At 45.1% G+C, this 24,917-nt stretch overlaps 1 protein-coding gene across 1 annotated transcript in view; it reads left to right on the top strand.

Moving 5' to 3' along the window:
• Positions 1-2,521: 2,521 nt before the first annotated feature.
• The window catches only part of LOC121837038 (tachykinin-like peptides receptor 99D), a 28,844-nt gene continuing 6,448 nt past the window's right edge, over positions 2,522-24,917 (top strand). Inside the window, exon 1 of the mRNA XM_042292357.1 lies at positions 2,522-2,585. The gene's annotated coding sequence lies outside the window, so the exon portion shown is untranslated. The remainder of the gene's footprint in view (positions 2,586-24,917) is intronic.

A 24,917-nucleotide genomic window follows, 5' to 3' on the forward strand; every position in this document is an offset into this window, starting at 1 on the left:
TCAAAAGCAACCTAATACTTGCCAACTTCGCAGGTGAAAACGGGACACTGATAAGAACTTGAACGTAAAACACATTAAAACGTTGCCCAACCGAATGATCTCAAATAAAAATCTCCCGGGAGCCGCCGAACTTCAGCCCACAATGTTCTGTACTGAGAACTAGCTAATGGTCTCAACAAAAAGACTGCTATCTTCAAAGGATTTTAGAAAGCTTTGTTGTTGAGCTCTTACCAAATTTATGACTTACGTAACTTGGTTGAATAAGCAAGAAGTCGGTTCGAGTCGAGAACTACTAAAAACAAGTAGGACCACCGATTTTAGTGAATCGTATCCTCCGCGGACAACAAACATATGCTGTATAAGTACAAATATAGCTATACTTTCAACGCTCATAAGCCAGGACATCCGATATAAATTTTAATTTAAAGAAACACGACGTCCGCGGTTGCCTCAAAACATCAAATGGGCAAAGCTAATCCTGCGATTACAAAATCGCAGATTATGTATTTTATAAGAATACGAACCAACGACAAAAGGTGTGATGCAACGCTTCTGAATTCTTAAAGTATCGTGCTCATACCCTAAACGAAGTTTATCAGTGCACAAGGAATTGCGATTTTTGCTTGCTTGGACTCGTAGATCGAGGTCGCCTGTCAGAACGGGCATCTTTAGACAGCTCTTGCGACTATCTGTTTAGAAAAGTGTGAATGACGAGATTGGGGCCGGGGAATAGATGGTGGGCCGACTCTTTGCGTACCCAATAATCTCTTGGAACGGTCGAACGAAACTGTCACCTTGGTGACCAAGCGCACTACGAAACGCTTTGTCACCTTGTTGCCACGGCCACATGAAATGTGTTTTTTTTCTTCAAGCTTCTAGCATTTTTCGTACTGCGGGTATTGTTAGCATGGCATATGTCATCATCTGGGCGTCCCTACACTTGGTGTTTATTTTTATCCTAATAATTGACGGTAACTATACTCATGTTGTATCCGTTATCTTTTCGCGTGCTCAAGTTAGTGTTTTGACTATCTATAAATACAGAAAATATTAGGAATCAATACCTTCATACTCACGAGTTGACGTGTTGTGAAGATGAAATACATATTTAATAACCACCAAATGCGAAATATTCAATGTCTCACTTTCCCAAAGATGAGGCACGAACTTCTCATACGTTTTAATATCTTCCTCCTACCTTTACTTTGTTGGCAAACTATAATTATAGATGACATTATAAATCAATGCCTTTATACTTGCGGGTTGCAATATTATGAACCAGAAAGGCGTATGCAATAATTATCGAGAAATAAATATTCGAAGCACCACTCTGACTAAAATGAGACATCAGCATCAAGCACGTTTTAAGCTCTTCATCTCACCTATATTTTGTTGGCTAACTATAATTGTAGATGATGCAAACAATTCATACCTTCGTACTGGCATGTTGTAATATTTTGAAGAAGAAAGACATATTTAACAACCATGCGTGTGAAACACCCGAAGCCTCTCACTTTCGGAAAGATGAAACATAAACTGCTCGTGCGTTTTAAGCTCTTCCTCTTTTCTTTATTTTGATGACACTACATCCACCCCGAAATCAATACAAACGAAACCATTGAACCCCGATGATCATTTTTTGTAATCTTCAATGATTTGGAGAAATGACGCCATCACACAGCTTTCGCCTGTCTCAGGGTTCCCGAATTTGTGGGCCTGTCGTCACTGGCCCGCCTCTCATGGTTTCGTTAGCGGTATTGTTTTTTCTCCTCGACATGAATGATCTTCCCGCTTGTTGTTGAAGGAGTCGCAATTCATTCTCGGCTTCTCTTTTACTTGTTATTACGTTTCGTCTCAGTCACTGGTGTTGGCAAGCGGCCGAAGAGAGCAAACTGCTGAGACCACCGAAATAATCGTGGACGGATAGACAACACTATTCAGGAAGACAGAGATCGCTGGTCTCCTAATCAGAACAAAAAAATGGGCTCCTTGATGATACGATGCCACGCTATCCAGTCCCAGAGGCCATCTTTTTGAAATAAAGTCATAACCATGGTATTGGACGTCGCAACACTCGGTCCATTTGTCATTAGACCTTGCGAAGGTCAGTAAACAGTAGAGCGACTTTGAGAAATGCGACAGAGCTTGCATCATCATGAACGAATAAAAATGCGCATGGCTCGTGTATTTTTTTTCCTTTTTAACATTATTACGAGTGCTCGCGAGTAAAACAAAAACAGACAGATGTTGCAAAACGCGTTTCAAAATATTCAGCTTACGCTTCTTTAATGTATGTTTTTCTCCGTTTAATAGAAACGCCTTACATATTTACGCTTTAGATGTGTACGAATGGTGAAATATAAGCTCGAAATAAAGTTTGAATTGAAGAGTGTCAAGTAATGGTAAAAAAAATCCAATATCGAATCGAATACGAATGCGAAACAGTTTATTTTATTGTTTACATTACTAACCAAAATAGCCGCATAGATGAGAAAAAAATTAAGTTGTGTTTATTCTCCCGCAGGGGCTTACGGATATGTCCACCCATCCACGTGTGGATCGCAGCGTTGTGGATTAATGAACAGGTATGTCTAAACCGTTTGAATTGGGGGACTTGTTGCGTCACCTAACCCTCCTCACTTCGACGCTGTGGGGAACGACGGATTAGCGAAAGAGACAGGCAGTGGTATTTGCATTTTGATAATAATTTGTCATCTTATTGACGTGACAATGGAGAATAGGTTCTCAGCACACTGAGCTGGCTGAAGATGACGCAAGATTTTTTTATTTTTTTTATTCAGAAAGTGCGTGGTTTTCGGGCTTTCTTCGAGCGCCTAAAAAAAGCTCGGTGCATGACCGCCTCGCTTGAGAAACGCAAGAAGCGATTTATTTTCTGTTGAAATTGCGCATTAGTCAAAGCTGTTGAATGCAGGCTTGATTTAGATCTAGCAAGAGCCTCTAAGGACTATTACAACTTACCATATGAACAGCCTTCGAGAACAAGCCTTAATTGTTTTGCAAGAGTACTGTGGATTCGATGATTATAATTATTCGAAAACTCCAATAGTAGGAATTTGGAAGTCCAATCGAATTATTCGGATAATATATTTTATTCGAATTCGAAACCCGAATATTCGAACACCCCCAGTATTCTTCATTTGTGTCGTTATGCCCTACCCAACAAACGTGGAGGATGATAGTAAGATACGTTTGAAGTTGTGCTTTGTATCCAAATGTGTGAGCGACATTCCATTAACGCCCCTACGACATATAGTTCGCGTTCCTGAGATAAATGACGTAATTTTTTTACATCTTTAGAACATGATATACATTCTCGTGTACTCAGACAGAAATACTCTACTAAATTATAGCATACTTGGGTAATAAATCAATTACAGTAAATGAATTACTGTAGTTTAATTACTTTTGGGTAAGTTGTCATTGTAATGAATATATTTTTGCTACAACATTGAAATTGTAATTTAATTACTTTCTAGCCAGTTGCAAAATTTCAAGCACAATTACAATATCTTTTGCGACACTTTGCGCCGCCGATGGAAGTTTTCTGAAAGCCTCAGCGCTCGCACAAGCGGCCCAACTCTCGGTGAAACCAACTACTTTACTAGTGGAATGCATTCCATCCGCTCATTTGCATTAGACAGAACGCCTACAGCGTCGAATCCAGCTCTGACGGAGGGGAGGTCCGCGTCAATCCACGCGCAGGTGCACCTGGATGTTCGCGGCGGCCGCGGCGGTGTCGTCTCCGATTCCAGCTAAAGCCCCTCCATGTTCCAAAAGTAGTGCAAGGTGCGTCGATGCACGAGGCACGTGCAATGTGCAACCCTTGGGAAGATCATGGCGGCACAGCGCAGCAAAGTATTTGGCGCAGCACTGAGCTAGATTTTAGACGCCATGTTCTTCCTAGAAGTGGCGCGCGGCACGTGTCTGGAGCATTTCCACAACAGTGAATTTGGTATGTAGAACAACCATCTTCATCATAATCATTTACCGCCCGATAGCCGAGACCACCCCACGATAGATGGCTCTCGCCAAGCTCAGAAAACCTGTCCGCGCCGAGGCTATTGTATTTAAAAGGAGTGAAATGTATTCCCCCTAGTAAAGTATTTGACGAAACACTCGCACGCATACACACGCACTCACACACACGCACAACAAAAATAGCGTGGCATTGTTTCTTTTTTTGTTGCTTACACTGCGGGCTGAGAGGAAATCCTCTTTGGAGCCTACCTTAACGGCGCCATATGTAGCGCCGTCTGCGGTGCGAGCAGAAAACAATTGCGCAAACATGCCAAAATATTGAAAGGAAAAGAATTTGCTTAAGCTTTCAATCAAGGTTGAGAATTTTAATTTTTTCTCAAGTTATTTTTCTTACTTTTTTGCTAGTTTTTTACGTCTCTCTTCCTGTACTTTTGCTTATTTGTATCCTCGTATTATTTTCAGGTTTATTTCTTGTTCGTTTTACTTCGCATATTATTTGCATAAGCATTTTGCAAACTGACCTCACACCTGTGAATATTGTCGCCAAGGGTTCGACAGCCCGATTTGGTTCTTGTATATTTCTGAGCCATTATAATTTTAACTCAATGTAAATAATTTACAATAACATGATGTTTGTGTGTGAATGTAGTCGTATTGGCGCGTGTGGATTTTAGTTTTAAATTAACACTTGTAAAATATTCATATATGACTAGTTGTCACATCTTTATTTGCCTGCCTTACAAAAGTGTGTCAACACAATTGTTTTTAGCAATCTGGCGTCTTCCAGCATATGAACTAATTTATTATTATTTCATGAAAATATAAGAGCGTAGTACTTCATTGTCCCAAACGGAGTTCAGACATGAATTTAAGAAAATTCATAAAAGGAAAGTACAATGCGTGATATTTATGCAGTGATGCCTTAAGACCTACGACCAGTTCGCGCTTTCCACTTTTCCCCCACTTGCTGTTTCCTCCTCTTTCATGGTGAGGAGGATCTTCTGCCTTGCAGAATTTCGAGTCTGGTTGTCGTCCTTTAAGCCTCCTCAAACATAACGGCAAGGAAGGAACAAATGGTTGCATTCTATACAACTCGTTCAAAGTTATATGGCTCAAGTCGGGTCGCTTTCAGAAATAAGTAATTGTAAAGTAGTTGCATTACTTTTTAAAAGTGATTTATAATTGGAATAATTACTTTTCACGTAGTAGCAATTTTAATATTAGTTAAACTACTTTTGAAGCAAATAAAATTTCTTTGTAATTAAATTACATTTTGGAAGTAAGTTACCCATGTATGAATTATGGCATATTTCCCGGAAGCTTTTTTCGTTTATTCCGATTACGGCCAGAAATTAATTGAACATTGATCTGTCCTTTTGTGGCGTTTTGCATACAAATTCAGAAACACGGGAGGGAAAAAAAGAACCTAGGTTTACAAGCTGATTGGTTTCAGAGGTGCTTGACATTGCTGAAGAGGTCTGGGGAAAACCTCAGCCTGCAGTGATATTGCCCATATAAATAAATAGAAACAAAAGCTGCGGTGTCCGCGCAGATAGGACAGAATTATCTGCGCGCATGCTTCAATCACGTTCGAAGCACGATTGCTTCATACATAGGTATGCTTCAAACATGTCTGTAAACAGTTTTTGGAAGACAGATCTAACAGAACCATCATTCGAGGAACGCACAGGTCTCAGACATCGTCGGCAGGTTGTCTTTTGCACGATGTGAGAGCAATGTTACTGCTGCTTCAGGCCAAGTTACTGAGGGCAGGCGGGAATAAATAGCCACCAGATCATTGCGGGCAAATCGCTGTATGGTGTACAAAAAGTGAAGGAACGTCTCGTACCTCATTAAATAAGTTGCGCGAAGCTCCTTGAGAAAACGCAGGGCGGTGTCGCGGATCAAAAATACTTTCATCCCGGGAGCATTCGCATAGATGGGAAGATCTTTCTAAATTTACCAATATGTACCAGTGCTTCATTCTACCAGGGAGCACGAGCTTCGTGAAAAAAAATAGCGTAACGTCTAAGGAAAAAAAAAACCTAGAATTATTATGCTCGGACGTCGTTGAGGAGTTAAGTTACACGCAAAGCGGTCTTGCTTCTGACTTGAAAATGCAAATTAAATCACTCGAACGCGAAACAACAACATCTTACTACTCGACGTCAGTTTCAGATCTAATATTAGGCCTCACTTTCGAAAATCTGCCCCGAAGCGAGCTGCTTTTTTTTCGCATTTCCGTGTCTATAGCGTACAACCCAAGGCCGGCTCATGCAGCACCGCTTGCTTACGCTGCGTTATGTGACGACATCTTGCATCTGCTCACGTCGAGAACCAGCGGGACATCTGTACTTCATATTAATCGGGGCAATCAGTTCAAGAAGTAGCCTTGCACGCTGCATTCGATGCAGGGGTATTTCGGTGACTTGTAACGTAAAGAAACGCAAGCAAACGCTCCTGCGTTTGCTTGCGTTTCTATTATCAAGTTTCGTCACCTCGCAGTAGAGTCCTGAAAAGCCGAAGAGATGAAATCAAAGAAGTGATAGGCACCTTCTTCGCCTTCGTGAACAGATGCGCAAAAAATCACGCAAATTTAAAAAAAAAAAAAAAATTGATTGTTTTAGGAAAAAAAATAATTAGAGGCGAGAGAAATACGCGAACCCTAGTCCAAGAACAGAGAGAATCGAGAGTGCGTCGCCCTGCTCCTCAGTAATTAAAGCAATCCAAATAATGGAGCACGAACCGCCTGATGGGATGAGATGAGCCCGCGGCTCTTTTCTTGGTGTTCTCAGGAACAAAAAACGATGGAAGGGCCTGTGCCAGTACCATTTAAAAGACAAGGCCTGCGCCTCACGTCCTCTTGCGTAGATCACCGACCCGCCCCAGCGAGAGGCGGACGCGCTGCAGCCCTACGAAAGCCACCGCGAAGTGGCAGACGCGTCTGACGTCTTGGCATCGCCGCGTCTCTGCGTCTTAAGGTCGCACTCGTTGTGAGATGATGCAATTCACACTGCGGACGACGATGCTGACGCAAGCTATGGGCGGCGCTGCGTGTATCCACTCGTGATGACGTTTTGGGGAGAAAGTCTCGGGCCTTGTGTTTCATAAGTGGTATTGCCTTAGCCGTGGCCTTTTATCCCCCCCGCCCCTAAGCAGACAGCGCACTCGGGCCAGGCCAATCGACCGCCTCCCTTCCTTCCCTCACCTGACCCCGGCTCTCTGCACGTGGATATCGGCGCGAGGGTTATCGCGTGGAGAAAGGGAGATATATATATGACCGATTCAACGAACACGTATAGCTTCCGTGGCGCTGTCAGCTTTGGTGTGAACGGAGCGTACGGAGAGAAAGTGAAGGAGAGGAGGAGATAAGAGCGTGCGGTGACGTCGGAGCGTCGCCGAGCTCTGATTGGATGGATTAGTGGGTAGGCGCAAAGGCTAGCTGCTTCGGCCTCTGGCCACCATCTCCCTCCAATCAAAGCGAACAAGAAGCGTCGCCTGCTCCTCGCGCAGGGCCCTGCGTCTATCCGTTGTCTGTACCTCCTATCCGGCCAATCAGAGCTCGAGTCATATGACGTCACTGCATGCTTTTTTTTTCCTATTTTATGCTCTCTCCGTACATTTGCAAACTCTGCGTATGGGCTCCGATGGCCGCTCGTGATTCTCGCGCTCTGGCGAAAGAAGCGGGCGCTATTAATCGGCCACTTCAATACACAACGCCACTCTCCATCATGTTTCTCCGCTCTCCTTCGACAGGCTTCTCGTGTTTGCGTGTTCGGCTGGCGGCGCGGTCGATATGGCCCAGCGGCGCCTCATAATTGATTCCGTCTTTTTGTGCCGACGCGAAACAAGTCGCCGCGAGCTCTCTCTTTTGTTTCTTTTTTTTTTTTTGCGTTGAAAGAAACAAAGCAAAACGGGTGATTTGGGAATTATTGGCGATCAGTCTTCCCACCCCTGCCCGCTTCAATATGGATGAACATCGTATATGGCGTGTGGTCGTGAATCACTATACTCTATCTCACCCTATGATTTACCCCAGGAAAGGTTACAAGCGCGAACTCGTTGCTCTAGGGAACCTCTCGGCGGCACAAGCTCTCGTGCACTAAGGGCTGCTGCCAACGCTATGAGCTAGCGCTTCTAGCCTTCACTGCGGTACAACATAAGGTGAAACGGACTATAGTGTGGTGCACGTTAAAGACCCCAGACTAGCGGTTGTGCCGCACTGGCAAAATTGCTCATCTACCGCTGACACACCAGACGCCCGCTGTGGCGAACTAGCGTTCAGCCGTATAAACACAAATACACCAATTTTACTACCGGATTTCTTTTTTCTTTTTTTTAGAAAAAAAAGTACAGTGTCCCTTAAAAAAAATAGTTTTTTTTTTCGCAAAAATAAATTTTGCATTGACGAACGCTCATTTTCGTACCAAAGGTAGCGCTAGAGGTCACAACCAGTGCCAACGTTTCAGCCCGAACCGATGTCTTGTTCAAAAGTTATAAGTGATTTTCTGAAAATTTCAATGGGAAAATTGGACTCATTTTTGCTCGTTTCCGGTTTCTGATGCTTAGAGTTCCACGCATTCGAGAGCTCCATCGACCGCAATTTTCCCTTTGAAATTTTTAGAAAATCGCTTATAGCTTTTGAATAAGATATTGGTTCGGGCTGAAACTTTGGCATCTGGTTGTGACCTCTAGCGCTACCTTCGGTCGAAGAATGAGCGTTCTGTGACGCAAAGTTTATTTTTGCAACAAAAAAATAAACTGTGATTTTTTTTGGGGGGCGACACCCTGTAGACTGCACACCGGCATGGTGCAAAAACGTTACGTGCAACCCATGTATAGCGCTAACTCGGTCGAACTTGCGTCTTCTTTCCTTTAAAGCTTCGCGACGCCGCAGAAGAAAAAAAAAATGCTGAGTTGGATGACCACATTCACGGTTGTTACGGGATCATCATCAACGACCGCCTTGGTTCACGCACGTACCGATTGTGAAAAACATGGCATTTCGAGACATGATGTAGGTTGAGATTGGAAAATAAAGTTCTTCGACCGGTACCGCCTAGGGAGGCACAACCAGTAGTAAAGCTAATTCGATATAAATGAATTGGATCCTTGGATCAAGTGGAAATTCCTAAATAAAAGTCAATTTCGTAGAGAAATAAAGAAAACCGGGGCTGGCCGAAAGGAACAGCACGGGGAAGACCAGTGGGGAAGGGTCCATCAGTGACCGACCCCATCCAACTTCAATGGGTTCTAAGCATGTTAGGAATCTATAAATCATATAACGATGCGCGGCCGATTTCACTATTAAAAAAGCAATCTAAAATTGAACACACCGAGGTCATCTCGGGCGATGGGAGGAATATTGTTCCAAAAGCCAGGAGGACATGTGACCAATGAAAGCGTGAGATTTCATTGAGATTGCAGACGCTGGAATTACGAAACGGGTATGCTTTTGTAGATGAAGAGTAGTCGAAAGGGAACATAATACTGCAATATTTGTCTCAAAAACAACGCTCAATGTTGTTAAGTTTTTTGTGTTTTTTTTTTTTCTTGCGGTTGTGACGTGTCCGGTCGTCAGCTCTCGAGCGCGCGCTCACTAGGCTGGATCGTAGTCCGAGCTCTATGGATACAGTGAACTAGCATAAGAATAGTGGAAAATTAGCCGGCCTCCAGGTGAGGCGCTTCGTGTAGGATCTACCATGTAGTGCTGGTGTTCGATTCCGGAGAACTCCTGCAAGCGAAGTTCACGCCAAGCGTAGCTGTTTTTGATCTTAGCGGTTCTTAGCAGCTCACTTGGGGAATGTAGTGAAAACTGGGGTAACCAGTCTTGCATGCTGGCACGTAGCGGAGTGTGTGAAAAAAATGTTTTATTTTAAGGTGGGGTACTTCTTGCCCTTGAAACTCGTCTTTGGCTACAGGGGGAGGGAAAGGAGGGATTGGGGTTGAATGTAAATATCAAGTCTTGCGGACTTGATGTACTCTATCAGCGAGTCTAAAATTGATTTTCTTTGCTCGGGGGTGCCGTCTGGAAGAACCCATTCCTTTAGGCAGGATGGTCTTTCTTGTGGAGGTAGAGCATTCAGAGCTAGTTTTCGCATGATATCACTTTTGGGACAATCCCGGATGATGTGTTTGATGTCTGCCAATCTTTGGCAGTGATCGCACATGTCAGTTTCGGCGTCTTCCCCGCTGTTGCTTTTGCGGAATTTATACTTCAAGGCCGGTGTCATGGCGGTTTCTGTGCGCAACCTTCGTAGGCATACACGCTCCCACCGACTGTAAGAGGTCGATAGAAGTGGGTGTTCGTCTGGCCTGCGTTGATCGGCGAGTCTTTGGCTTCTTTCTAGTCGTTCTTGGGCTTTGATTTCCGATGGGTCGACATCTTCTTCGATGTCTTCACCTACGACAGGGTGCACTGAACCTTAGCCGGGTGGGGCTGCCTGTAGCTTCTCCCGTGCGGCTGCACGTGCCTCGTCGTTTCCGTGGATACCTTGATGTAGTGGTGCGCATCCGTCTTCTTTATCTTCGTTTTCATTGCTTAGCGACAAAACTCGAACCTATGTAATCACAATGCCAAGCATTTGACATTCACCAAAAAGAAAATTGCGAAAATGACCATAGACACTACAGAAACCACCTGAGAACATACGCGACGCCATATCCCATGTTACAGTAGCCATGTCCTCTGGATTTCGACAACAGCGCCACTCGCGGCAGTCTACACTTCTGGCTTCACACGGCCGATGGGGCGCCGCCGACGCTTTTTCCACTGCCCCTGTACACTCTAAAAAAGGTTTGTGCGTCTACTTTCACGCACAACGCTCGGAGAGCCAATCACTGCAACTTACGGAGGCAGCTCAGCGAATGACAATGCCGAACATATGTTTAGACCCAAAAACGCAGTCCGAGTTGTGACATTAAGCAATGCAAAACGTCACGCTTGCACTACTTAAAGGGCAACTCCGGTCCATACTTTCGATTTTGGGATTATGACTGTCTTTAGTGCAGTCAGCGTCCCTAAATTGCAAGGTATAATTTTTTTCTCGTTATTGTGCGTAGTTTTAAAGATATCGACGCCTGAAAGTTTTGTTTGGGTACGCGGCCAACAAAACCGAAACTAGCCGCTCGAGGCCCCGGCAACACTGGAAATCAGCCGCTATGTGAACGTGACGTCACGATCGTTCTCGTTCAGCGAGTACGCAGGCCGAGCGCCACCTACCTCTGTTGCGTTAGCCGCCTAAAGATAGTAGGTAAGCTGTTTGTGTTTTAATTCTGTATACGTGATAGTTATCCAGCATATGTAGCAAGAGTTAGTGCGTATAACCAAAAGCTAGCGACTGGAAAACCCGTGAAATCGTACGGTGCCGTACTCGGCGGCCACCGCGGTGCGTGCGCTATGCCGTACTCGTCGCTTGTACACCCAAAAGCTAGCGACTGGAAAACAAGTGAACTCGTTCGGTGCCGTACTCGGCGGCTGTCGCCGTGTGTGTGGTCTTCCGTACTCGTCGCTAGGCCTAAATTGTCATCTGGGCTCCGTGGATGGAGCGGCGTTGCTTTACGCCGCGCTGCCAGTGACGTGCCAGTACTTGGGGCCCTCTCGCTTTCGCGCTGCGGGTCAGTCCCAGAGACGAAGGTTTTAGGCTCCGGCGCGGGCCGCGGCGCCCGAACACACGTGTCCTGGGCTGAACACGACTGCTTTTCCTTCTTTTTTCCTCGGGCGCGTAAAAGCCGAAGTCCAAAGTTCACTCGTCGAACAGCGTTCACCCACACCTTCTCCAATTTCCTGTCCGTCGGACACTTGTGAAAAAGCACCTCCGGGTTGTGCAGCGGGTTGTTTGAGCAGCCCACAGCGCTACAAGTTGCACTCGGCATCTTTCGGGGAACAGCTGGAAAGTCTTTGGCGCACCGAGTTGTTCGCTAAAACGAGTCATGGAGTCCTCAAAAGCAAATAAACCAAAAGGCTATACCGAAGCTACACGGGCTACAGATAAAAGCAACTGCTAAACACGCCAATCACAAGCCGAAGTAGCGGTGGTAGCGGCTCGAAGAAACGCACTCCGCGCAACGCCCGCACCGGAGGAAAAAAAGAGAACGATACGGACGTCATGGCCCAATGTTGCTTTAGCGATCGGCAACCCGCTGGCCGCCCGCTAAGGAGCGGCGGCTCGCGGCGGGTCGCATTTTTGTTATCGGCATTAGTTGAGAATGCGGCGTCCTACGGACGTAATATTTTGGCCGGAGTCGTATTTTGTGTCACTACAGCGATACCAGTAATTTATTTAATTTTGAGTTTTGGCCGGAGTTGACCTTTAATGTCACAACTCAGACTGCGTTTTTTTTTTTCTCTAATCATATATTTTCACAATGTCATTCGCTGAACTGCCTCCGTAAGTTGCGGTGATTGGCTCTCCAAGTGTTGTGCGGGAAAGCAGACTCACGGGCTTTTTTTAGAGTGTATTCATTGGCACCGAGCCGCGATCATTCGAGATGTCACTCCGCGGTTCCACCGGTCGGTGGCGCGAAGATCCCTCGCTCGCTATTGGCTGACAGGGGTCCTGGTTTCGGAACATGCTCCTCCCATCGCTGTAGATGACCTCAGTGTGTTGCCAACTCTGATTGTTTTTCTAATAAAGAAATCGGCCGCGCATCTTCCTGACTCAGGGATTTCTAGGATCCCTGAATCGCAACTGTGCGTAGGGGGCTTAAAGGTCCCCTGGGTGACCTTTCAGGTCCCTGCGCACAGTTGCGTTTGAAAACGTTTGAGTGCGTTTAACTGCGTTGCATCAAGAAACGAAAGCGGGTGTCCGGCAGATCTGTGCTTTGTATGAAGCGTGGAAGCAAATTCAAGGAACAGCTTGGCACACGGAATAAAAAGCAATGATATCCAGGGGTGCTATGTTGCGCTTTTTGCACTCCCAGGAGACTTGGAAGAAGGAAGCGACGTCAACGACTAGAGCAAACGCAGATTGGATGTTGACAGAAGAAAACAAAATCAACGTCCAATCTGCATTTGCTGCGTTGTTGACGTCACTTCCTTCCCCGTAGTCTCCTGGGAGTGCAAAATGCGCTACATAGCCCCCCTGGTGTCTCGCAGCCTCAACGCAGTCAAACGCACTCAAACTCTTTCACACTTATCTCTGCGTATGGGTCTTTAAGCTGAGACTGCAGACAATGTCTTAAACATGAAAGCTCGAGGTCTCTGCTTTAAAGCGTTCTTTCGCAGAACGAGCGCTTCTGCTATTGGGCAGGAGATCGAACTATAGGGGGCGCTTTATCGAGCTTGTTGTCCCCACAGTCCGGTGTTTACTAACACAGTATAACAAAGAAATTGAACCTCGCGAGCACAGTCTGGGCACGAGCGCTTCTCTCTGACCAGTGCTTTAGACGCACGGAGAACGGCCTTCGAATAGTCATCTTTCATTTCTCAGATCAAAAGCAAACATGAAGATACGGTTTGTTGTCCCCACGGCTGAAGCGTACCGCTAAAGGCGTGGCTGTTCGATCTCCTCCCCAATACTTCGTTTCTACTCAGTAAAGACGCAGCCGATGCTACAAGCGCGAGCATGTGGTCCTGAGCAGTGCTTGCACTGCACGAGCGCGCGTGCTTGGCAGCGACACTGAAAGCCCGGAGCACGGGCTTCTAGCATCAGCTGCGTCTGAAGTTGAAACGAAGTTTAGAAATGAATGCCTCAAAGCCAGGAGCGCGGACTAGCTTACGCTTGTAGCTTTGGCTGCAGTTTCAACTTAAAGGGGTACGGAAACCAAATTCTGGAGCTCATTTCTTTGTTTCAACACGACGCAGGTAGCAGCACAACCACAGAAACATAAATATTGCGCTAGAAAACGCAAGAAAACATATTTTAAAGTGAATTAAACGATAATCAAAAACCACCTGGTAGTTGGTTATGAAGCTTCAATGGAATGTCGTGACGACAACATGCCTCTGAAAGCAGCGCCGCAGCGGTATGTCCGCTCACTGGTATAGATTGCCTAGGCCTGAACGCAATACCGAAGCGTCTTGGTGGAAAGAGCCAAAACGAAGTGAGCCACCTTGGTTTCAGCTCTCGCGCGACGTGCAAACGCGTGGTTCGGTTGTTCTCAGGTTTGGTGCGCGTGCTGGCCCCGCGATATCTACAGCCCTTGGGTACTTCGACAAAGCGAGATTGTAACGCGTTGACGCCTCCAAGTGGCAAAACTCGTCACTACGGTACGCTTGGTCGTCCGAGGCATGATGACGTCAAGACGTCTGCCGGATCTCCCGAGATGCATCGCGCTCCTCCATGGCTGATTTTGAAGCGCTCGCCAAAATCGCGGCATTTAGAGCATAAAATATAGCCATCTGCTCAAAATACGACCGTGCGATTATTCATTACAGGCTTAGCTGATCATATTGAACTCATTTCTTGATGTTTTCTCTATATTTCAAGTTTCGATTCCGTATCCTTTTAAGGCTGAACGCAGTGCAGTATGTCAGCTAAAGCTGCCATATACAGTGGATCTAGATACAGCGCATTGCTACATGGTACGGACTAACGGAATCTAACATCAACCAGTGGTGCTGAACGCTCCCTTCGTTATCAGAGACTAGCTGCGTGAAGCATCGCGAGAAACGTTACACTGTTGGGAAACTCGTTGGATGTCAAACTGTCGGGAGAGAGAGTTTACCATGAGAATTTAACAAAATACTGACATTATTGACCGAGGAGAACATATTCTCATTTTAAAAATTCACCTCACTTATGTTCTGACGTCTAGAACCCCCCCCCCCCCCCTTTTTTTTTGTTTTTTTTTTCTATTAATTAGTGATTCCCTTTTATGGCCTTTTGCTTATTTTTGCTCCACGCCAAATACTCAAAAACATTTTTTTTTAAGTGCGAAAAAAAAAAGTTTTATTTGACATCATGTCTTCGTCTTCTTAGCACGTCCTGCATCCCTCCAGCAGCCCGGCTGATGGCTGCGCTGATCTTGAGAAATTATTGAGTAACTCCAAGTAGTGGCAGGGCGACGAAGAGAGTCTTTAACAAAAGAAGTGCTTATAGGCTTAAGGCAAGGGCGGGGGAGGCTTCGGTAGAGTAATTAGAACGCGCATGAAAGGGCTCCGCAGAAACAAGTTGAGCAAAGGCAGATTACCCTCGTGTTTCTTGTCTTTCTCCTTCATTCTTCTTTTTTTTTTTCCGTCTAGATCGTTAATGAAAAATATGGGTTGTGTCATATTTTTGTTTCATATATAAAAGCAAACCGAAACTTGCATGAAGGAAGCGTCTTGATCGGTAAGAAAAAAAAAGGAAAAACTGTCGGATAAATTAGTTTTTGGACCTTGAACCAAACTTTCGTCTTGCTAGAGTCAAAATAGCACAGGCTAGGGCTTGGGAGCTTTTCTCCCAGATTTAGTTTAGCAAACACATAATATTTGTCGGGCTTTTAGATATGCCGTTATTCTAATAAAATCGATAAAAGTAAAAACTGACGTGTTGTTCTCAAAAAGGTTAGAACTTATTTGTGACAGTTTTCTCAGTCGGGTAATATTTAGCTGAACGACATTTTTCAATGTTTGTATCTTTGGCCACAATACTATTAACGCGCTTACAAGATCGATATTTTTCATGCTGCTCAATATTTTCGTTTATCAAGGCAGTGAGAAGAAGAAACAAAGTTGTTAATTGGACTAGTTGGTTTGTTGTTTAAAAAGTTATAAAAAGCGCCGTAACTAACAAGTACCAGAACGAAGTAAGAGAAATCAAGGCTCTTGTGCTGCATTCCTTCGTGTTGGTCCTCGCAGTTTTCGGCGCTCTTATGTTTTTTAGAGAAGAAGGGTTTCCAGGAAAAACGATATTTTTAGAGGCCCTTCAAGAACTTGGAATGCCATCATACGTGAGCGCTTTCGTAGGGTGATTATGTCTCGGCAATCTTGCCGCACGATCGACCCTTTTTTTTTTTTATAATTTTGGAACGTCTACCCACTTCCAAGTTTCTTGCGAAGAATGCGTAATTGTGGCTAGCTTTTCTTTTTTTATCTCTTTTCGCTCAGCGAAGCGCAGGAATATAATGAGTTTGAAAAGTTTTCAGACGAAGTGTACAAAGTCACGCGGAGTAAGAAATCAAACCACGCTTAAAACAATTTTCAATCTTAATTCTTTTTATACAGTTTATTTTCTTCCATCTTTACCAATTAATTTGAAGGGTACAAAAGAACGGAACAATAATCTGACGTCGAATCAGTAAACTAAATAACAAGGGTCTTGTGCATTGCAGCTGATCTTGAAGTGAAAACGTTCGGCTCGCCAGCTCGCCAGAAACTAAAATCAAAGATGTCAATTCAATATTTTATACATGATCAATGTACGGCACAAAAAGAGGGGGGGGGATGTAGGGATAGCTGTGTGAAAAAGAAAAACGCACTAGCCACGCAATAATGTCGCTAACCAATTAGTGTCCTTCTAAAAAACGCCATCAACTGGCGTTCCTCAAGAATTTTATGAGCGCGCTTGTAGTGCCATCACAAAATGTTTAGCACACTGTCGTGCGTGTCCAACACTATTTCCTGTGGTATCAGGTGTTGAGTGTGTCTGGCAGGGCGCTAATCATTTTGTGAGAGCCACGAGAGCACTCATATACATCTGCCAGCTACCGCCTGGTTATGACGTCTGCCGCCTGTAATTCTGGATTCTCATTTCTACTCCGCATAAATTACACAGTCGGAGATAGGCTGGCTATACGTTTCACTTTGTCCGACCGTAGCTCACGCTATACACCACCACAGTGTTTACACACAAGCCCGCTTTGCCTACACCAGTCGTGGGCACTGCGCACGCGCAGAAACCACGTTCGGGAGGAGTAAAGCTTTTGCGCATGCGCAGTACCGACAGCAGCGCAGCGCAGTGATGTGACGTCAGTGAGTTGAGTTGGTCTACACGATCTGACGTAGAGCCAACCAAGCAACACCAAATGTGCATCGTCATAACGCTCTTCTTTTTTTTGTGTGGTTGCGTTAACGAATAGTGCACAGAAAAAGAAGAAAAAATACTTAAATCGCGGGACATTTACTGTGCGTAATGGGTTTAGTCGTTGATATGGAACGCACAAAGGCGATAAGCGGCCTGAGGCTAAACATGTGGTGCTGCTCGATTCGGCTTCATCGGATTGTACGCGGAGCCCAAGTTCGTCTGCTTCTTCTTTTGCAGGGGTGGTGGTGACGTCAGAACACCGAGCTTTGATTGGCTTTGATCGAAGTACAGGGGGTAGACCTCGAGGCAGCCTGCTTTGAGGTCTCCATTACCCTTCGATCAGAGCCAATCAGAGCTCCGCGTCTTTCTGGCGTCACCACCACCCCTGCAAAATGAAGGAGCAGACGAAGTTGCGCTCCGCAAACGTCGGTTGCAGACGTGAAGTGAAACGGAGTATATATCTATCCCCGGGGGCATTGGCGGCTGGGCAATGGGAGATATATCTCTTGTTATGCGGAGCAGGAAGTCTAGGGTAAACGTCAAGCCATTCGAATTCTGTGCAGCACTGACTCGAACCTACGTGGGAGTCGCAATCGGGGTTTAAATTGGCGCCGCAACGATATTCAAATGAAATGTTTTCTTGCTTTCATTTTTTTACACGAGTTTATTGGCACTAGTGGGACACAAGTATACCCGCACGCAACGCCATTGACCGAGAAACCCCTTTTTTGCGGTTTCATTTCAAAAGTAATGGCGCATTCACACTAGAAGCGGATCCGCGTTCGCAAAACGGTTGCGAACGCGATTGTATGAAGATCCAGTACAATGGCACGCGCATTTGATATCATCAAATGCGCATGCAATTGTACTGGATCTTTATACAACCGCGTTCGCAACCGCTTTGCGAACGCGGATCCGCTTCCAGTGGGAATGCGCCACAAGAGATATGGTTTTCTTTCAATTTCTCATTCACAAAACTTGATGACGTAGTTTGGGAATCGCAGTGTACCCCAATGACGATATTTACGTAGTATCCCCGGTGACGATAAATGAGTGCGGCTCATAGATTAGACCTAAACATTGCGTGTGCACTCGATTTGGTGTCGCGATAAATAATGGCTCGACAAGCATTCTGGTAGTGGGCGCGTGCCCAGTGGCAATAGCGAACCCATAACAATGCGTGGAACTCAGCGATTCTCTTGTCCATGACCAACTCCAGCGCGTGTGGCTATGATCAACATTGTCGGCATGTAATCGGCTCATTCACGAAGCCGCTTGTTCTGGTTGCGGGCTGGGGGGAAAACGCGCTCGTTTTTCGTTAATTTTTTTTTTTTTTGACTGCCATTGCGCAAAGAAGAAAACTATAACCTATGCTTCATAAGTTATGAAAGTCAAAGGTTCATTCAAAGTGGTAATTTGCGCAGAGTACAAAAATTGTTGCACTGTCCTTTTTTAAGGGTCCTCTGTTTATGACGAGAGTACAATCGGGTGTGGTGGCACTATGAATCAAATCACAACTGGGACGTCAGAGGCTTGAATGCGCACTGTAATGTGCACTTATGAGATTGCATTTGATTAGAAACGTAGAAAAGTTTCATAGCGTTCTCATTTTGATAGGTCCGACATCGCCGCTGCGTATGCTGCCTCGCTACCAGATATCGCATAGATAGCTGGGAAACCATTCTAGATGCAGCTGGTCTCATCTATCTTGAGTTTGGCTCAAGAGTAATATTACAGTCAAGCCTTGTCCGTGATAAGCTCCAGAATTTTGTACTGAAAATTCGTAAACTGCAGAATACTAAACCACGCTTTGGAATCGATGAAGATGGTTCATGTTTACGGCTGTTGCCTTGTCGTCGCACCGCTTACTGATGACCATGGCTTTGTAAATACGGTTCAAAATGTCTCATAACTACGTTTGAGTGTATGTATCAAATCGTTTTCACCAAACCCGTCTTTTATGGTCGACCTTTTCCCGCAAGATTTTCGGAGAAAACACAACTATTTTCTTAGCGTTTAAAGCACAAATGCATTTGACTTATAAAAACGCAAAGAACTTTATAGCCATCATCCAGATTGGTTCAGTCAGTTGTTGTCGAATATGTAGTTAGTTTATTTAGAATGCATCTATTTTTATCAACAATTGTTTTGAAGTTGCAGATCTATTGAAACAACGAATAATGAATCAGCCACATAAAATTTTTAAACATAAAAATAGAAAAATCAATACATTATACGATTTAAAACAAATAAATTTGACTGAAATAAAAACAAATCGTAATAATTATATTTCTTTATTATGATTTTTGTTTACTTTGTTTTACAGGCTTCAGATTTGTTGAAATTGCTGCTTCCGTTGAATTTTGGTCTGACTCCGTCTCCTCGCCTTTTCTTTGTTCGCTGCTGTGATGTTATGATTTCGCTCGGAGGTTTAGATCTCCCATTCGTCTGCACGTCCTTGTGATTTATTCCTGCGGCCTGCGTGCTTCATTGAAGCCGCTGCTTTTCAAGAGACTCCGAGCTCTTCCAAGGTCCCAGCGGGGGCGTCGTAAACATGCTTTTGAGCGAAGCACAAGTGCTTAAATGAGGTCCCTCGGTACCGAAAGGAGCGTCGCATTGTGCACGCTCTCGACGCTCGCTTCGGCCATCAGAAGCCGACCTCTCGCGTTTTGCAAAAGAGTGATTGCTCATCCGTCTCTTTTCTCCCTCTTCTCACTCGCCACAACGCGGGATTCTCGGGCGCGTTCGCAAATGATTTCTGAAAGGCTGCGTGAGCGCTGAAAAATATATAGTAATTTTTTTTTTTTTTTTGCCTGGGCGGCATTGCCGGGTATTGCGCTGCCTCAAATGAACCTCGCTTGTTCTTCGTAAATAGGCCAAATAGGGGTTCTTGTCGTTTTCTTCCTTCAGTGTGAGCATTTCGTTCACTCTATTCGGTTACAGCCCCGAAGCGAAGGACGTAGTCAGCATGAACCACATCACTTAGTAGAATGAACATTTGGGCAATTTGGTACGAGTTCACCGTGAAAAAAACAGCGCGAAAAGGACAAGGACGAAAATGGAGGACTACGCAGGACAAGCGCTGACTAACAACTGATTAAATCGGTTGTTAGCGAGCGTTTGTCCTGTGTAGTCCTCCCTTTTTTGTCCTTGTCTCTTTCGCGCTGTTTTTCTTTTTTTTTTTTTTTTTTTTTTGACGATGAACCATATTGTCATAGGGAGGCATAATATTATGCTAAAATTTGTAAGTATTTTTAGAGAAATTGCGGAGGCAAAAAGAAAATATAGAGATGTAGTAACTACCAGCGACGTAACCAGGAAAGTTTTTCGGGGGAGGGGGGGGGGGGGGGGGTTGGGGAGAGGACAGGTGGCTGGCATGTCCATGACTTCACGTGGAAACAGGGGAAAGGGGGTGGGTCAGAATGCATGTGTATATTATAAGGTCGGCAGAATTTCGCCCCCCCTCCCCCAGGCTACGCCGCTGGTCACAACGTTGATTTTCCGAGGAGATCAGTGACTTGCTTAAAAACACATTTATTGAATGTTTGAAACGCAAAGGTTCAGTATTTGTGTGAGGTCTGCGTTCCCACTAGGCTTTTCCCGAAATTTATATTGACCTCTATATTTTGTTGCTGTATTCTCCTCCTCTATTCGTGCAATATAGGTATATCTACAGAACATAAAAATCATACGAGAATAAACCACTCGTCTACGTTTTGAAGTATAGTTTTGTCGCTATTTCTTTCCGAGCCTTAGGTATTGCTATTGAACAAACTTAAATAGCAACGACGAACCGTGTGGCAGACACTTTGTACCTAGTGCTAAATACCCAACACTGGGTGTGGGTATAGAAGAGTTGATCACCAAGTCAACTCGCTTTGTTCAAAACCTTTCGTAAGAAAGGCCTTGTGAATTGAACAAGTCTGTAGCGTGTATCGCGGCAGCTGCTTCAAATGGTGCTCAGCCACAATTCAAACGTGCATTAGGCACAACAACCGCAAGGGACGTCCGACTGCCCAGGGAGAATTTTTCAGAAATCGCGTCATGAAAAGATGTTTCGGATTGTTGGCCAACCCACGTATATTTTCTTAGACGCCGCTTCGAGAAACTGTGAGGCCCGTAACTGATTTCTCGCGACGAACACACGCATCAACGGAAAGCAGCATCGTGCGAGATTCCTGCTTTGTCTCAATACATCACCAACTTTCTACCTCGCTGTTTTCGTGTGCTCTTTCTGTGCCTGCGACGAGCCATTTTGCGTTCTTTGTATTCCATGCACCAAAATAACCCAAAGTAACTCCGATGGGGTTCACTCAGTTCATTCCAAGATACTTCACCCCAAAACACTTCATCATGGACTGTTCTCGCATCACATGTCGTGGTATGGATTATCCATGGGATAAACTGTCTTGGGGTGAAATATCTTGGGATAAAATGACTTTAGTATAATGCGTCTGAGATGAACTGTCCTGGGATTAAGTGACTTCAGAAAAAGTGTGGCAGAGCCGACGTCGACACCATGGCCAGTCATCATGTTTTATATGTTCAGACTTTTTAACACAGCATGCATTTAATGTGTCGTTTTCTACGAAAAAAAGTGTTCATGAACGAGCGTCGTGAACCAGCGTGATGAACGATCGACATGAACGCGGGTCACGAACGAGCGTCATGAACGAGCGACACGATGGGAGCGTTTACATGACGGTAGGTGCAGTGGCAGTCGGACACTATAGCCACTGAGCTACGTAGCACAACTCTTCTGGAAGCGTTACGCTCGTGGCAAGACGGGCCGGTGGCGGCGGTGGGACGTCGTGCGATGTGACCACTCGTTTTATTGACGTCACGCGTCGCACAAGACCCATACAAAAGCGCCCGTGGGCCGCACTCGTTCGCTTGGTCTCGCTCTGGCTGACATCTGGGGTGCAGATTGAAAAAACTAGCCCCCTAGGCCCGTTTTCTCGAACGCGAACCGTGGTTTAAAGTTAACTATTGTCCCTAGAAGGGGGAATTCCAGGTCACGTGACTGGGAGAGCAGGGGCGCCGAGGGAGGAGCAGTACCTAGAAGCAAAATGGCCGCGGCGTCGCTTAATGAGGTCTAATAGTTCTGCTTGGTTCTGCTGAACATTCATTTCGATCTGGCTGTTATATTAATGACTTACCATCAACCTATAAGCACGTCAAGCAAAGCGATAGTTCAGAGGGACTACTAAACTAACCGACGGCAGCATTCCGCGAACGCATCACACTTCAGCAGTCCGGGATCCAAGACATATGACAATACATAAGCCTTGCAAGTGTTTTTATGGTGAGTAAAAAAAAAAATGTTTTCCGAACGAGTGTTGGTACATATTTATACTAAGACGTTTAATTTGTTGCACTATGCACGCCAACTCGTGAGCAGCGATTACTTTGCGGAGAAAGGGGTTATCCTCAATAAAGTCTTCGTTCCGGGTGAACAGCTGAGACATTGTACTGTTTTTTTTTTTTTGTTCACAGTGCGCCGACAGTATGTCGACAGCATTGAGGTTTCTGCATATCCCCGGTGGCCAGCAATTCAACGGTGACGAGAAGCTTAGCTTATCGTCACCGGTGAATCGGTTGGGCAAACGGAAGAGAAGGCAAACAGTTGAGATCAGCAGGAATCGCAGAAACGTGCTTCGCAACTACAGTGGTCGCAAGGAACGAAAACAAGACTACACACCGGCGTTGCCAGACTGGAAGAAACACGGGAACGTTATGCGTTGTTTATGGCGAAACATATTGAAGGAAATGTTTCTTACATTTTCGAATATTCGTCGACAAACTCTAGCGTAGTAGCTAGAATTTGTTCTTACCATCGGAAGCAAATAAATTGGTCTTCAAGTACAACATTATCATATTTTGACTTAAAATACCATACTATATCGATGACAACCAGCGGAAAAAGAGGATAAACAAAATGACTGGTTTCTTTCACTGATAGATGGCGCATCTTATTGCCCAATCAAAAATAATTATTTTTGTTCTATATCCAGCCGTTTATTACAGTACCTAGGTACTTTTCCCTTCCTAGGCACCGTGGTTTACCAGAATGGGTTTACCATTGCTTCGAGAAAACCGGCCTTGGTCTTTGTCGGCATGATCAAGCTTGTTTTCTTTTTCTTTTTTTTTTTCAATTTGCTGTAGGACAATATAAAGAACATATAAAAGGCGCGTACCCCCCCCCCCCTTTTTTTTTTGGTGGGAAAGGGGGGTATAATCTTTGTGAGGCCATTAATAAACTGTAATCGTAAATTTACATAAAATCTCTTCTTTTGACTCTAATTACAACCAAACATGAAAGAACGGAAGTCAGAACAGATGATAACTGCGCAACATATTTAGACACAACAAACTGGTGTGAAACACTTACGAGGCTAAACTCGTACCATGGCCGCTCTCTCCCGCGAGAGAAGGGGATCGAGGAACCGTGCTCGGGCATTCACCTCCAGAACTGTAAGAAAGGAGTCCGGCTTCTCGCGGAACGTTACTAATTTCAATTTTCTTGTGTCGAATTAATTTATTAAATGAAGTAGAATCAATTGATTAATTAGGTACATCTTAGATTAGCTTTATGTTATTTTATCAAGACGTTACGAAAACCAAAATCATTGCTTGATTCTTTGACTACCAAATCTTGTGAGAACTACTTTGCGCATCGCATTATAATGCGCAAAGCACTCTTTTTTATTGATGGGACAATGATTATATAATCATCTCAAAAAATGAAAAACGTTTACAATTCTCTAGTGTCGAATTAGAGCGCATCTCTTGAGGAGGAGGAGGGGAGGGTATGCCCCTCCCCCCCTCCGTCCCTTCCCCTCCTCCCCACTAAATTTAGCGCAGAAATTTAGAAAATATTTTCCCGCCAAAAATAGCGGGAAAACTGATTTAGTGTTGAGGTCACGTGGCGTCAACTTCCCCGCTAAATTTAGCGGGGAAACTTAACTGGCTAAATTTAGCGGCGAAATGTTCCCGCTAAATTTAGTGGGTTAAGCTTCCCGCCTAAAATTAGCGGGAAAGTTTTCCTGCTAAATTTAGCGAAAATTTTTACCGCGACATTCAGCAGAAAGTTTCCCCGCTAAGTTTAGCGGTTTAAGATTCCTCGCTAAATTTAGAAAAAAAAATTTCCCCGCTAAATGTAGCAGGAAAATTTCCCCGCTAACTTGAGCAGGGAAACATCCCATAATAGGGAGTTTTCGTAGACCGCGTTTCCCCTCCGCTGAGCTCTCTGCAACGAACAAGCAGCTACTGCGCCTGCGCGCCGATGGCCTTGACTGTAGAGTGCCGGGTATCGTAGCGTGATGCGGAGAGCGTTGCGGGACGGCGTAAACGATCTACGAAAACTCCTTAATGCAACGCGCGGTTACGCCGACGCCGACGCCGACGGCGACGCAGCTCATCCCGCAAACGGGCGCCTAAGAGCTGCGCTCTAAAAAGTATTTCTGGTGACCGTATAAATTCAATTGTTGTACGGATTCTTATAGAGGCGGTAGTGGCAAGGCACGAGAAAGATCGCTATGGTAGGCGGAACCATTATTAAAAGTCTTATTCAGCAGCTTTATTCCAGAATAAAGGAAGAAAGATGGCCACGAAGGAGGAAGAATGTGTTGTTCGGCGATTCGCCGTCTAACCCACGTTTCTCCCGTTTCTCGGGACGTCTGGTACCTGAACATTACCGCCACAGCATCGGGAACACCTAACGGACCCCTGCACGCCGACTTTTTGGAAGAGTAGTATACATATTGGGGTCTATCCTGTTGGCCATCTTTGAAAGGCGTTCATCGCTCATCTCGTGGGAAGCCGAGAAACCGCTAAGTCTACCCGGCGGCCACGCCGGAGCCCGCCGCCGGGCAAGGGAAAGGCGAGGACGCCTACGTCTCGACTGATCCTCGGCGACCTCGATGACCTCGATATGACGTCGATGGATTCCCAGCTGTCCACGGCACCCGG

The sequence above is a fragment of the Ixodes scapularis genome, unplaced genomic scaffold (assembly GCF_016920785.2).
Source record: "Ixodes scapularis isolate PalLabHiFi unplaced genomic scaffold, ASM1692078v2 PGA_scaffold3__209_contigs__length_174095766, whole genome shotgun sequence".
NCBI classification, from domain to species: domain Eukaryota; kingdom Metazoa; phylum Arthropoda; class Arachnida; order Ixodida; family Ixodidae; genus Ixodes; species Ixodes scapularis.